Source organism: Puma concolor, chromosome E2 (genome assembly GCF_028749965.1).
Source record: "Puma concolor isolate L17-30 chromosome E2, mPumCon1.1.hap2, whole genome shotgun sequence".
Lineage (NCBI taxonomy): Eukaryota > Metazoa > Chordata > Mammalia > Carnivora > Felidae > Puma > Puma concolor.
Window position 1 is genome coordinate 43,273,115 of NC_141681.1, and position 12,282 is coordinate 43,285,396.

General features: G+C 41.3%; 1 protein-coding gene across 2 annotated transcripts in view; it reads left to right on the top strand.

The window, feature by feature from the left end:
- CHST8 (carbohydrate sulfotransferase 8) overlaps positions 1-12,282 on the top strand; it is a 127,148-nt gene that overhangs the window by 45,436 nt on the left and 69,430 nt on the right. The gene's annotated exons all lie outside the window — the stretch shown is intronic.

Below are 12,282 nucleotides of genomic sequence, written 5' to 3' on the forward strand. Positions count from 1 at the left end.
AATCATTTTTATCCAGAGGTCAGGTGCCTTTTCCCAATATGGACTATGTTTTTCATGGCCACGGTGGCAATGGGTGGACCCTAGGTCAAATACAGCTTGGACATGAGTTTTGATTGCCTCAAGTCAGTTTAAAAAATGGGTCTTGCTTGCCAATTTGAGAATCAAGAAATTTCTGATTAAAAATCTAGGTTTCCAAACTAGAAGATCTGAAGGCCTGGATCTGCTACCAAGGGTCATTGGCCATGTCATTCTAAAAATAACTTTCATTTTTATAAAGTGTCATATAGTTAGTATTAGAAATGGGCTTCTTCAAACAAGTGTTCACTGAAGAACAATGATTGGCCACTCTGGTTCTCATTATGAAAGTGTATATTTCCACTTGTATCTTTTTCCTTGCAAATGCAAGAAGTTAGGGCTTAAGTGCCCCTTCATTTGACACGCTGACACAAGGGCATGAGTGGGATCTCTGTGGGTGCCATCCTGCTATGGGATGCTCCCAGTCAGCTGACTGCTGCCTACATCCTTGCCCTAGCACTCCAGCCTGGCAAACATACCGAGGAATACCATGTCTAGGGATCATTAAAGACTTAGCACATTTTCTGCCTGTGTCCTTGAGGCCAAGAGATGAGAACGCATGGACATGTAACAGCAGAAAAGAGGCTGAAGGCTCAGGGAGAGAAAAACCAGACTCCCTTGTGTGTTGTTTTAAGGTAAGCAAACAAGTCCGCAAAGCCATTTGGAGACAAGGGCAAGACCACCGGGAGGAGCATGTGCCCTGCAGGGAGAGGACTACCCAGTGGCCTACCCCACCTGTCCTGAGCCTCTTCCCTCTACCCAAGGACAGTAGTATTCATCACAAATAGCCCTGTGGTATCAATCCAGCAAACCAACTCACTGTTGGGGAAAACTGAAGCTCAGAAATGTAAGATGATACCCAAAGTCTTCTAGTGAGAGAATGTAGTGCTGAGTGGCAAACACTTGGAGCCCAGGTCTCTTTCCTCTACACTAGTCTCTCACTGTTACCTGTGTTAGAAGAAAGCCCAGGGGCTCCAGGAATCCACGGGTGAGTGTCACAGCTGACCTGGGGACCAACAGGAGATGGTGAGAAATGAGACTGAAGACAGAAGAGCAGCAGACAGTGGATACTCAGTGGGCCTTGTGGGATATGCTAAGACATTCAAACTTGGGCCACTGGGCAATGGGGGGCCCTCAGACCCTTTTGAACAAGAGAGTGGCAGCTACTGTCCTATGACCACTCTTGTGGAGGTAGGGAGCTGTCCAGGCCCTCGGTGCTGAATCAGCCTCACTGAGGGCCTGGAAAAAAAAAAAAAAAGATGGACAGGACACATGTAGGAGGAGTGGGGAGTGAGGGTTAGGGTGGACCCACATTTCTGACTTCCCAACACCCTGTGGTGAAAGAGGGAGAAACCATTGAGGATCAGTGGGGTAGAGGAGACCCGAAGCACAGGATGTCCCCTGGAGAGAGATATGAGGCAGAGACGCATGGAGGAGGCAGGCTCCCGTCTTATGCATAGCCACTCATTAGAAGCTCCAGGTTACTCACAGCCCTGGCCCCCTCCCAGTAGCCTCAGGGAGACCCAGTTCTCCACAGAACAACCAGGACAGGGCCAACAGACTTGATTGCTCTGCCGTATTCTTAGTCTTTGAGCCCCCAGGTTGGAAGACACCAACTGTTCTGAGGAGAGCTCCAGGGTAAATCATGCTGGACTAGTGGGGATCAAGAATGTGATGATTAGCCATGGAGCCAGCTTAGAGAGGCCAGCCTCTCCCAAAGGGGATGGCTGTGCATGTGAACTGTGCAGACCCACAGGGTACACCTGCTGGACTCCACATGACCTCAGCCCAAAGGACCCAGCTGGTCCTAGTGTGCAAGGATCCCTCCCCCTTCTCCCTCCTCTTACTATCTCTCTCTTTTCTCACCGCACATTGCCCAAGCACCTACTCTGTGCCAGGCATTATTAACAGCTGGGAATACAAAAGCAAGTCCTCTGGGTCCTCCCTGTGCCAGCCACAAGGAGAGGGATTCCCTGGAAGGAAGCCAAACCTCCTTGCCATTCTCTCTTCTTCTGGAGTCTATGGATTGCCGTTTGCAGCTTGGAGGCAGCCGCACCCTGCCAGGGGCCAGGGCATTCTAGGTTTACTCATACACTCTTTTCTGTCCATATTATACCCCAACTTTCAATTTTGAGAAGTAAATATGCAATTTTTTCCCTCCCTATAATTTTCCCTGCTGTGTCTGTGGATGTCAGAGCAGCTGGAAAATGTGAATAGCTCAGTGCTTTCTAAAAGTACAAGAAGGCCGTGCAGCATCATACATTGTCTGCTGCTCTTGGCAAAATCCAGTGGCTCTGTTGTGGTGGAGCGGGGGGGGGGGATGCTCTCCAGGCTGTACTGTCAGGGGAACTTTTAACCCAAATAATCCATGCCCCCACCTTCCATTAGCAATTAGATAATCACCAAGAACTAAGCATGTGTGTGCATACACACGTGCATGTTGCAGGGATGTTAGTAGAGGTGAGGTGAGGGTATCTGCTTACGCAGTCAGACTTTCTGCGTGTTCCCCTGGAGACTTTCAGACCTTCATGTCTCAGTAGCTGAAGGTCAGGACAGTCTGATCTATGCTTTTGTCTGGGAGAAGCGGTGAATGGGGAGTGGGAAGGCAAGATTTGAGTCAGGCAGATCTGGGATGGCTTATGTAGAGTGTAACCTTGGCCATGTTTAGTCTCTCTGGGTCTTAATTTCATCGTCCGTAAATCGGTGGCAAAGTTGGGAGATGTGCTGTCCAGACCCCCTTCCAGAACACACTGACCACCCATGAGATTTGTGGTCAGCAATCATCCCCCAGCTGTCAGCTCCTTTAGGATCTTCTTTGGCTGCAGCAGCAACTGTCTGATCTGGGGTCATGCCTTTCTCTGGGCATGCCACACCCAGGTACTGAGTAAGGTAAGGCATAAAGCTGCAGCCATTTCTGCCTGCTACAGGACACTCCCATAGGCTACACCTACTTCAGAGATCCCTGCCCAGCCTGGGTTGGACCAACATCCCTGTCTGCCTTCTCCTGCTCACCTTGGCTTCCTCCCTTTTCCCTTCACAGGTGTTGATCCTTAATTAACATCTTGCACCCCAGACTCCATCTCTGCATCTCCTCACAGAGAACCAAACCTGTGTCAAGTAGGGAGAATGATTTTCACTTCAAGAGGTTATTGTTCAAGGGGCTCCTGGGTGGCTCAGTCAGCTAAGCATCCGACTCTTGATCTCAGCTCAGATCTTGATCTCAGGATCGTGAGTTCAAACCCCACATTGGGTTCCGTGCTGGGCATGAAGCCTACTTAAAAAAAAAAAAAGTGGTTACTGTTCAAAAGTGAAATGGGATGTTTATATAGTATTCTGCATGGTACCTGGAAGGTTAACAAAGCATAATACACGTCTATTCCTTCTCCTTTTCTTTCCCTAAAAACTATGACACTAAATCCCATTCCAGACCTTGAGCAGTTGTTCATAGCCTGTGCTTTGTAATATTGGCTTGGAGAAAGTGGCCCTGAAAGTCTGTGCTGCCTGCTAAGTTTGAGGGCCTGGCGGAGGACTCTGAAGCAAGTCTTGTCCCTGTGAAGTTCATTATCCATGGATCACATCAGCCCTCTTCAAGGTTCCTCACTGAAAAGAAATTGAGCATGCAAATGCTCTTTTATCATAATCACCACGTATCCACAGGGTAATTCATAAAAGAGCTGGAAATATATTGAAATTCAATATTGTTTGAGTCCAAATCAATATTAATAATTGTTTGCATTTTTAAAGTGCAATTTGCAATTGAAAAATGCACAAAGATCAACCAGTAGTTGCTAACACATCAAATTTTCCTATTAAAGGCATAGTCCCTTAACTTTAAAATGTTTCTTTACAACAAAAGGTGGCACTGATCCATGAAAATGGTTATCTATTATTTACATGCACAACATTGGAATTTGTTTCCATTATGCATGAGTTGAAAGGCCAGTTACTTTTACTTTTAAGTTCTTGTTTTTTAAAAAATTAGACGTTTCATTTTGAGATAATTTTAGATTCACATAACAGTTGTAGGAAATAACACAGAGAAATCTCATGTACCGTTTTTCCTGTTTCCTCCAGTCCATCTTATAAAATTATAGTACAATATCACAATGAGGATATTGACATTGATACAGTCAAGATACAGGACATTTCCATCACCACAAGGGTCCCTCATGTTGCCCTTTTAAATTCTTTAAAAATTAAAGATTTTTAAATGACAAAGGTGATGATGGATACAGTGGGATCCCCATCATTAGCCTTGTGTCGATTTCTGCCTTGAAATGTATTCTATCACTAAATGAGGCACTGTCTCAGCTGGGCTCAGTGTAGATGTTGAAACATGGAGAGCAGTGGTCATCTAGGGAGGGAGTGGCCTCAGCTGGGAATCACCTCAGCCAGGCAGGCCTCAGGGGAGCAAGACTTTGTGGCTTAGAAAGAACCTGAGAACACAATTTCCAGATTAACACTTGCATCGGAGCCCTTTGCTCCCTCCAAAAGGTCAAAGTGGTCTTAAAGGGAAACAGCTTGGCAGCTTTGGTCCATCGGAGCCCAGCAGCTATCCAGATTTGTGGCAAGAGACAGGTGGCAAGTGTGGATAAGGGATGTCCTAGCCAAAGGATCTCCTGCTCTGCCTGAAAGAGGCCTCGTGTGAATGAAATTCACAGAAATGCCTTTCTGTTTTGACATTTGTCTCATACCAGAGCTGCAAGGAACTTGAGAACTCATCTACAATGGATATTTTGGATGCAGACTGACTCTGAGATTAGTAAATTAAGTCATGAGGGTCCCACAGCTGATTGGGGGGGAAGGGCAGCCAGACCTAGAACCTGGCGTGGGCTCCCCACTCTGAAGCTGCTGTCCATCTCATGATATCTAGCTGCTTTGTTCAGGCTGCCAGAGCCACAACCCTAGCTCCCCCATGTCCTGGTCATGTTTCACATGACCATGAACTTGACCATTCTCTGGTCCTCAGCTCCTGGGCCCACATGCAGTCATCTCTGGCATGAGTGAAACTTAACAGGAAGAGGGTGATTTTGGCTCAGTATCAAGTTTTAGTTTGCTTTTGTTGATTTTTTTTTTATTGTGGTAAGGTACACATGATATACAATTTACTATTTTAATCATTTTTAAGTCCAGAAGCATCAAATACATTCAGATTGTTGTACAGCCATCACCACCACCCGTCTCCAGAATCTCTTTCAACTTCCCCAACTGAAACTGCCTATTAATTAACAACTCCCCATTCCTCTCTCCCTCACAGCCCCTGGTAACCACTGTTCTACTTTCTGCTTCTGAATTTGACTGCATGGAATCATACAGTGTTTGTCCTACTGCAAATGGCTAGTTTCACATAACATAATGTCCTCAACGTTCATCCATGTTGTAGCATGTTGTGTTCATTGACTTGTCATGTGTTTGTTTTGTCTTTAGATTCCATATATAAATGAGATCATATGGTATTTGTCTTTCTCAGTCTGAATTATTTCACTTAACATAACATCCTCTTGTTCCATCCCTGTTGTTGCAAATGGCAAGATCTTATTCTTTTTTATAGATGAATAACGTTCCATCATGTGCTTGTCTGTATGTGTGTATACACACACACACACACACACACACACACACACACACACACACACACACACATATATATGTATGCACAACATCTGTTATCCATTCACCTATAGATGGACACTTGGGTTACTTCTATGTCTTGGCTATTACAAAAATGCTGTAGTGAATGTATATTACCTTTTCAAATTACTGTTTTTGTTTTCTTCAGGCAAATGCCCAGAAATGGAATTGCTGGATCATATATGGTAGTTCTATTTTTAATTTTTTGAGGCACCTCCGTACTGGTTTCCACAGTGGCTGCACCATCTGCATTCCTACCAACAGTGCAAGAGGGATCCGTTTGTCCATATCCTCCCCATATCCTCTCCTTGTTATATCTTTGTCTTCTTGATGCTAGCCCTTCTGGCTTATGTGAGGTGATATCTCATTGTGGTTTTGATATTCATTTCCCTGCTGACTAGTGATGATGAGCACCTTTTCCTGTGTTTTTTAGCCATCTGTATGTCTTTCTTTGGAAAAATGTCTATGCAGGTCCTTTGCCCATTTTTTAATTGGATTATTTGTGGGTTTTTGTATTGAGTTGTATGAGAGTTTTATATATTTTGGATATTAACCCCTTATCAGATACATCATTTACAAATATCCTCTGCCATTCAGTAGGTTGCCTTTTCATTTTGTTGATGGTTTCCTTCACTGTGCAAAAGCTTTTTTGTTTGATGTAGTCCCAGCTGTTTGTTTTTCCTTTTAATTTGCCTGGGGAAGCATATCCAGGAAAATAATGCTAAAGCCAATGTCCAAGAATTTACTGCCTATGTTTTCTTTTAGGAGTTTTAGGGTTTCAGGTCTTATGTTTAAGTCTTTAAGCCATTTTGACTTTATGGTTGTGTGTAGTGAAAGAAAGTGGTCCAGTTTCATTCTTCTGCATGTAGCTGTCCAGTTTCCCTAGCACCATTTATTGAAAAGACTATTCCCTGTTGTTTATTTTTGCCTCTTTTGTTGAAGATTAATTTATTATATAATTGGCGGGTTTATTTTGGGGCTCTTTATTTTGTTCTCTTTATCTATGTGTCTATTTATGTGCCAGTCCCATACTGTTTTGATTATTATAGCTTTGTAGTTTAGTTTGAAATCTGGGCTTGTGATACCTCCAGCTTTGTTCTTTCTCAAGATGGCTTTGTCTCTTTGTGGTCTTTTGTGGTTCCATATAAATTTTAGGATTATTTGTTCTGGTTATATATAAAAAATAATATTGGTATTTTGATAGGGATTACATTGTATCTGTAGATTGCTTTGAGTAGTATGGACATTTTAACAATATTAATTCTTCCAATCCATAAGCATGGGATATCTTCCTATTTATTTGTGCCACTTTCAGTTTCTTTCATCAATGTCTTATAGTTTTCAGAATATAGGTTTTTCACCTTCTTAGTTAAATCTATTCCTAGGTATTCTATTCTTTTTGATGCAATTATAGATGGGATTGTTTTCTTGATTTCTCTTTCTGTTAGTTTGTTATTGATGTATAGAAACACAACAGATTTCTGTATATTGATTCCATATCCTACAACTGTACTGAATTACTTTATTAGATCTAAGTTTTTTGGTGGAGTCTATATATAGTATCATCTGCATGTCATCTGCAAAAGTGGCATGCTTCTTCCTCACCAATTTGAATGCTTTTTATTCCTTTTTCTTGTCTGATTGCTGTGGCTTGAACTTCCAATACTATGTTGAATAAAAGTGGTGAGAGTAGGCATCCTTGTCTTGTCCCTCATCTTAGAAGAAAAGCCTTTAGCTTTTCATCGAGTATGATGTTAGCTGTGGGTTTGTCATACATGACCTTTATTATGTTGAAGTGTGTTCTTTCTATACCCATTTTGTTGAGAGTTTATCATGAATGGATGTTGAATTTTGTCAAATTTTTCTGCATCTATTGAGATGATCATATAACTTTATCCTTCATTTTGTTAATGTTTTGTATCATGTTGATTGATTTGTGAGTGTTGAACTATACTTGCTTCCATGGAATAAATCCCACTTGATCATGTTGAATTATCCTTTTAATGTATTTTTGAATTCAGTTTGCTGATAATCCATTGAAGATTTTTGAATCTGTGTTCATTAGGGATATTGGTCTATAATTTTTGTTTGTTGTAGTATCTTTATCTGGCCTGGGTATCAGGATAATGCTGACCTAATACAATTAATTTGGAAGCATTTTTTCCTCTTCTATTTCTGGGAATAGTTTCTGAAGGATAGATGTTAACTCTTCCTTAATTATTTGGTGTTGCCAACTTCACCTGTGAAGCCATCTGGTTCTGGACTTCTGCTTGTTGGGAGTTTTCTGGTTACTCATTTAATTTCATTACTAGTAATTAGTCTGTTCAAATTTGCTATTTCTCCCCGATTCAGTTGTAGAAGATTATATGTGTCTAGCAATTTGCGCATCTCTTCTAGGTTGTCCAATTGTTGTCATTTTTTTAGTAGTCTCTTATAATCCTCTGTATTCCTATGCTACCAGTTGTAACTTCTCTTGTTTCCGATTTTATTTATGTTGGTGCTCTCTTTTTCTTGATGAGTCTGGCTAAAGGTTTATCAATTTTGTTTATCTTTTCAAAGAAACAGCTGATAGTTTCATTGATCTTTTCTAATTTTTTTTCTAGTCTCTATTTCATTTATTACTGCTCTGATTGATCTTTATTATTTCCTTCCTTCTGCTGACTTTGGGCTTTGTTTGTTTGTTCTTTTTCTAGTTCCTTTAGGTGTAAGGTTAGATTATTTGAGATTCCTCTTGCTTCTTGGAGTAGGCCTGTATCACTATAAACTTTCCTCTTAGAACTGTTTTGCTGTGTCCCAATGATTTTTAACCATTGTGTTTTCATTTTCATTTGTCTCCATGCATTTTTTTTTGCCTTCTCTTTGATTTCTTTAACCTCCTCTTTGATCCATTGGTTGTTTGGTAGCACATTGTTTAGCCTCCACATGTTTGTGTTTTTCCCAATTTTTTTTTTTGTAATTGATTTCTGGTTTTACACCATTGCAGTTGGAAAAGATGCTTGATATGATTTCAATCTTAAACTTATTGAGAATTATTTTGTGACCTAACATATGATCTATCCTGGAAAAATGTTTTATGTGCACTTGAAAGGAATGTGTATTCTGCTGTTTTTAGATGCAATATTCTGTATATATCTGTTAAGCCCATCTGGTCTAATGTGTCATTCAAAACTGCTGTTTCCTTATTGATTTTCTGTCTAGATGATCTAGCCATTGATGTAAGTGGGATGTTAAAGTCCCCTACTATTATTGTATTACTGTCAATTTCTCTCTTTATGTCTGTTAGTATTTGCTTTATGTATTTAGGTGCTCCTGTGTTAGGTACATAGATATTTTCAATTGTTTTATCCTCTTGTTGGATTGATTCTCTTACCATTATATAATGCCCTTCTTTGTCTCTTGCCACAGTCTTTGTTTTAAAGTCTATTTTAAGTATTGCTAACCTAGCTTTTTTTCCTCTCCTTCCTTCCTTCCTTCCTTCCTTCCTTCCTTCCTTCCTTCCTTCCTTCTCCTTCCTTCCTCCCGTCCTCCTTGTTTCTTTCTTTCTTTCTTTCTTTCTTTCTTTCTTTCTTTCTTTCTTTCTTTCTTTTCTTCCTTCCTTCCTTCCTTCTCCTTCCTCCCATCCTCCTTGTTTCTTTCTTTCTTTCTTTCTTTCTTTCTTTCTTTCTTTCTTTCCTTCCTTCCTTCCTTCCTTCCTTCCTTCCTTCCTTCCTTCCTTCCTTCCATTTTTATGGAATATCTGTTTCAATCCCCTCAGTTTTCATCCCCTATGTGTCTTAGGTCTGAAATGAGTCTCTTGTAGGCAACATATAGATGAGTTTGCTTTTCTATACATTCAATCACCCTGTGACTTTTGATTGCAGCATTTAATCTAGTTACATTTAAAGTAATTATTAATAGTAGGTGCTTGTTGTCATTTGTTAATTATTTTTGTGATTGTTTTTGTAGTTCTCCGTTCCTTTCTTGTTCTCTTGCTGTCTTCCCTTGTGTTTGATGACTTTTAGTGTTATACTTGAATCCCTTTCTCTATTATAGGTTTTTGATTTGTGGTTACTATGAGGTTCATCTATAACATCCTATGTATATAGCAGTTTATATTAAATTGATGGTCATTTAAGTTTAAACACGTTATAAAAGCACTATTTTTTTTACTCTCCCCTCCACATTTTATGTATATGATGTCATATTTTGCATCTTTTATGTATCCCTTGACTAATTTTTGTAGATATATAATTGATTTTACTACTTTTGTGTTTTAACCTTTATATTAGCTTTATAAGTGATTGATCCTTTGCTATATGTTTGTTTTTACCAGTGAATTTTTTTCTTTCATAATTTTCTTGCTTCTAGTTATGGTCTTTTCTTTCTTCTTTCTGAAGAATTCTCTTTAGCATTTCTTATAGGCCAGGTGAGCAAACTTTTGTTTGCTGGGAAACACATGATCTCTCTTTCCATTCTGAATGATAACATTGCTGGGTAGAATATCCTTGGTATAGGTCTCTTCCTTCCAACACTTGGAATGTATCATGCCATTCGCTTCTGGCCTACAAAGTTTCTGCTGAAAATTCAGCTGATAGCCTTATGGGGCTTCCCTTGTGGGTATCTTGTTTTCTTTTGCTGCTTTTAAGATTCTGTCTTTATCTTTAATTTTTGCCATTTTAATTATTATGTATCTTGTGTGGACTTCCTTGGGTTCATCTTGTTTGGGGATTTCTGTGATTCCTGGACCTGGATGTGTGTTTCCTTCCCCAGCTTAAGGAAGTTTTTAGTTATTATTTCTTTGAATAAGTTTTGTGCCTCTTTTTCTTTCTCTTCTCCATCTGGGACCCCTGTCATGTGAATGTTATTTGCTTGATGTTGTCACAAAAGTACCTTACCGTATTTTAATTTTTTAAAAATCCTTTTTTCTTTGTACTGTTCAGTTTAGTTGTTTTTTTACTACCCTCAATTGTAGGTCACTGATCTGCTCTTCTGCATCCTCTGTTCTGCTGTTGAATCTTCTAGTTAATTTTTCATTTCACTTGTTGTATTCTTCAGCTCCGACGGGTTCTTTTTTATATTTTCTATCTCTTTGTTAAAGTTCTTACTGAGTTCTTCCACTCCTCTCTTAAGTCTGGGGAGTACCTATGGACATTAATTTGAATTCTTTATCAGATAGATTCCTTATCTCTGTTCTGTTTAGCTTGTTTTCTAGGGTTTTGTCTTCTTCTTGTGTTTGGATCATGTACCTCTGTCTCCTCACTTTGTCTGATTCTCTGTTTGTTACATATGGATATATGTGGTGCTCCCCTAAGTGGGCTGCGAGCACCCTCCTGTTGTGACTGGGCTGACTGCTGAGGGTGCAATGGTGGGTGGAGCTAGTTTTCAGTCTGTCTGCAGGCACATTGGTGGGCTGGGCTTGCCTCACATGCAGTGGGCTGAAAGAGCCAACTGAGCTACTGTGCACACTGGTTGGTAGGGCTCATTCCCCACTCCCTGGGTCAGGATTTGCTCTGGAGATGTGCCAGTTCTGACCAGAGCTGCCTGCTGGGTGTGGCAGGTGATAGTCACTCTGGAAGGGCACAGATCCTGGCTGGGACTGCCCAGTGTGAGAGCCGCTTTGGAGGGGCACCTGCTGGTGGGTTGGGTTGAGTGGGGCTAGTCTGCAGGGAAATTTGGGGGCAGGGCAAGATGCTAGCAAGGTAGAGGGAGAATGTCAGAACTGGCTCCCACCAGAGCCTGCCAAAGCAGAAGGAGGACAAGAGAAAGAGTACCTGCCAGCACTTCCATTCCTGGAGAAAACTCCTACATATCCTGAACCCTCCAATATACATCCTAAAATTAGTCAATAAGTCCCCTTCATGAATACCCCAGGCACTTTTTAAACTGCTACTTCTGTGCTGGGTCTTGGGCCCAATGATATAGTGCATTGGCCCTTTAAGACTAGAGACTCGGTTTCCCTATAACCCTCCAGCTCTTCTGAAGGCAGGCCCTGCTGATTTTCAAAGCCAGACATCGTGGGGGCTCATCTTCCCTGTGCAGGTCCTCAAGGCCAGGGGTGCCTGGTGTGGGGCTGGGTCCTCTCACTCTGTGCCTGTGTTGTCCCTCCTGTTCATGGGTTGCCACATGGAGGGCTGCATTCCCAACTTCATCTCTTTGGCCTTCTTTTTATGTCTTTAGCTCGGGAAGATCTGTTTGGCCAGTCTTCAAGTTTTCAGAGTGAGCTGTCACACATGTAGGTGTTGCCTTGGTGTGTCCACAGGTGGAGGTGAACTCAGGATCCTCCTTCTCCACTATCTTCCCCCATTCTCTTCACTGACTTTTGACCAACACATTCAAACTTTAATTTTGTGTAGGGAGTTTCCTAGTGTAATCCATTTTATGGCATCTAAATGACTTGTGTATTTGTTTGTACATATAAAATGTGCATTAATACATGGGCATGTATAGCGATAGAGTCCACATTTACCTCCACGAGTGTATTAGTCTTCAAGCCCTGTGATTTGAAATCTGCCCTACCAAACTGAGGATACAAAAATGGCATCCTGGTGTTGAGTGTGCGCTGGGTATGTGGGAGCTTCCAGGCTCCATCAGGCTCTC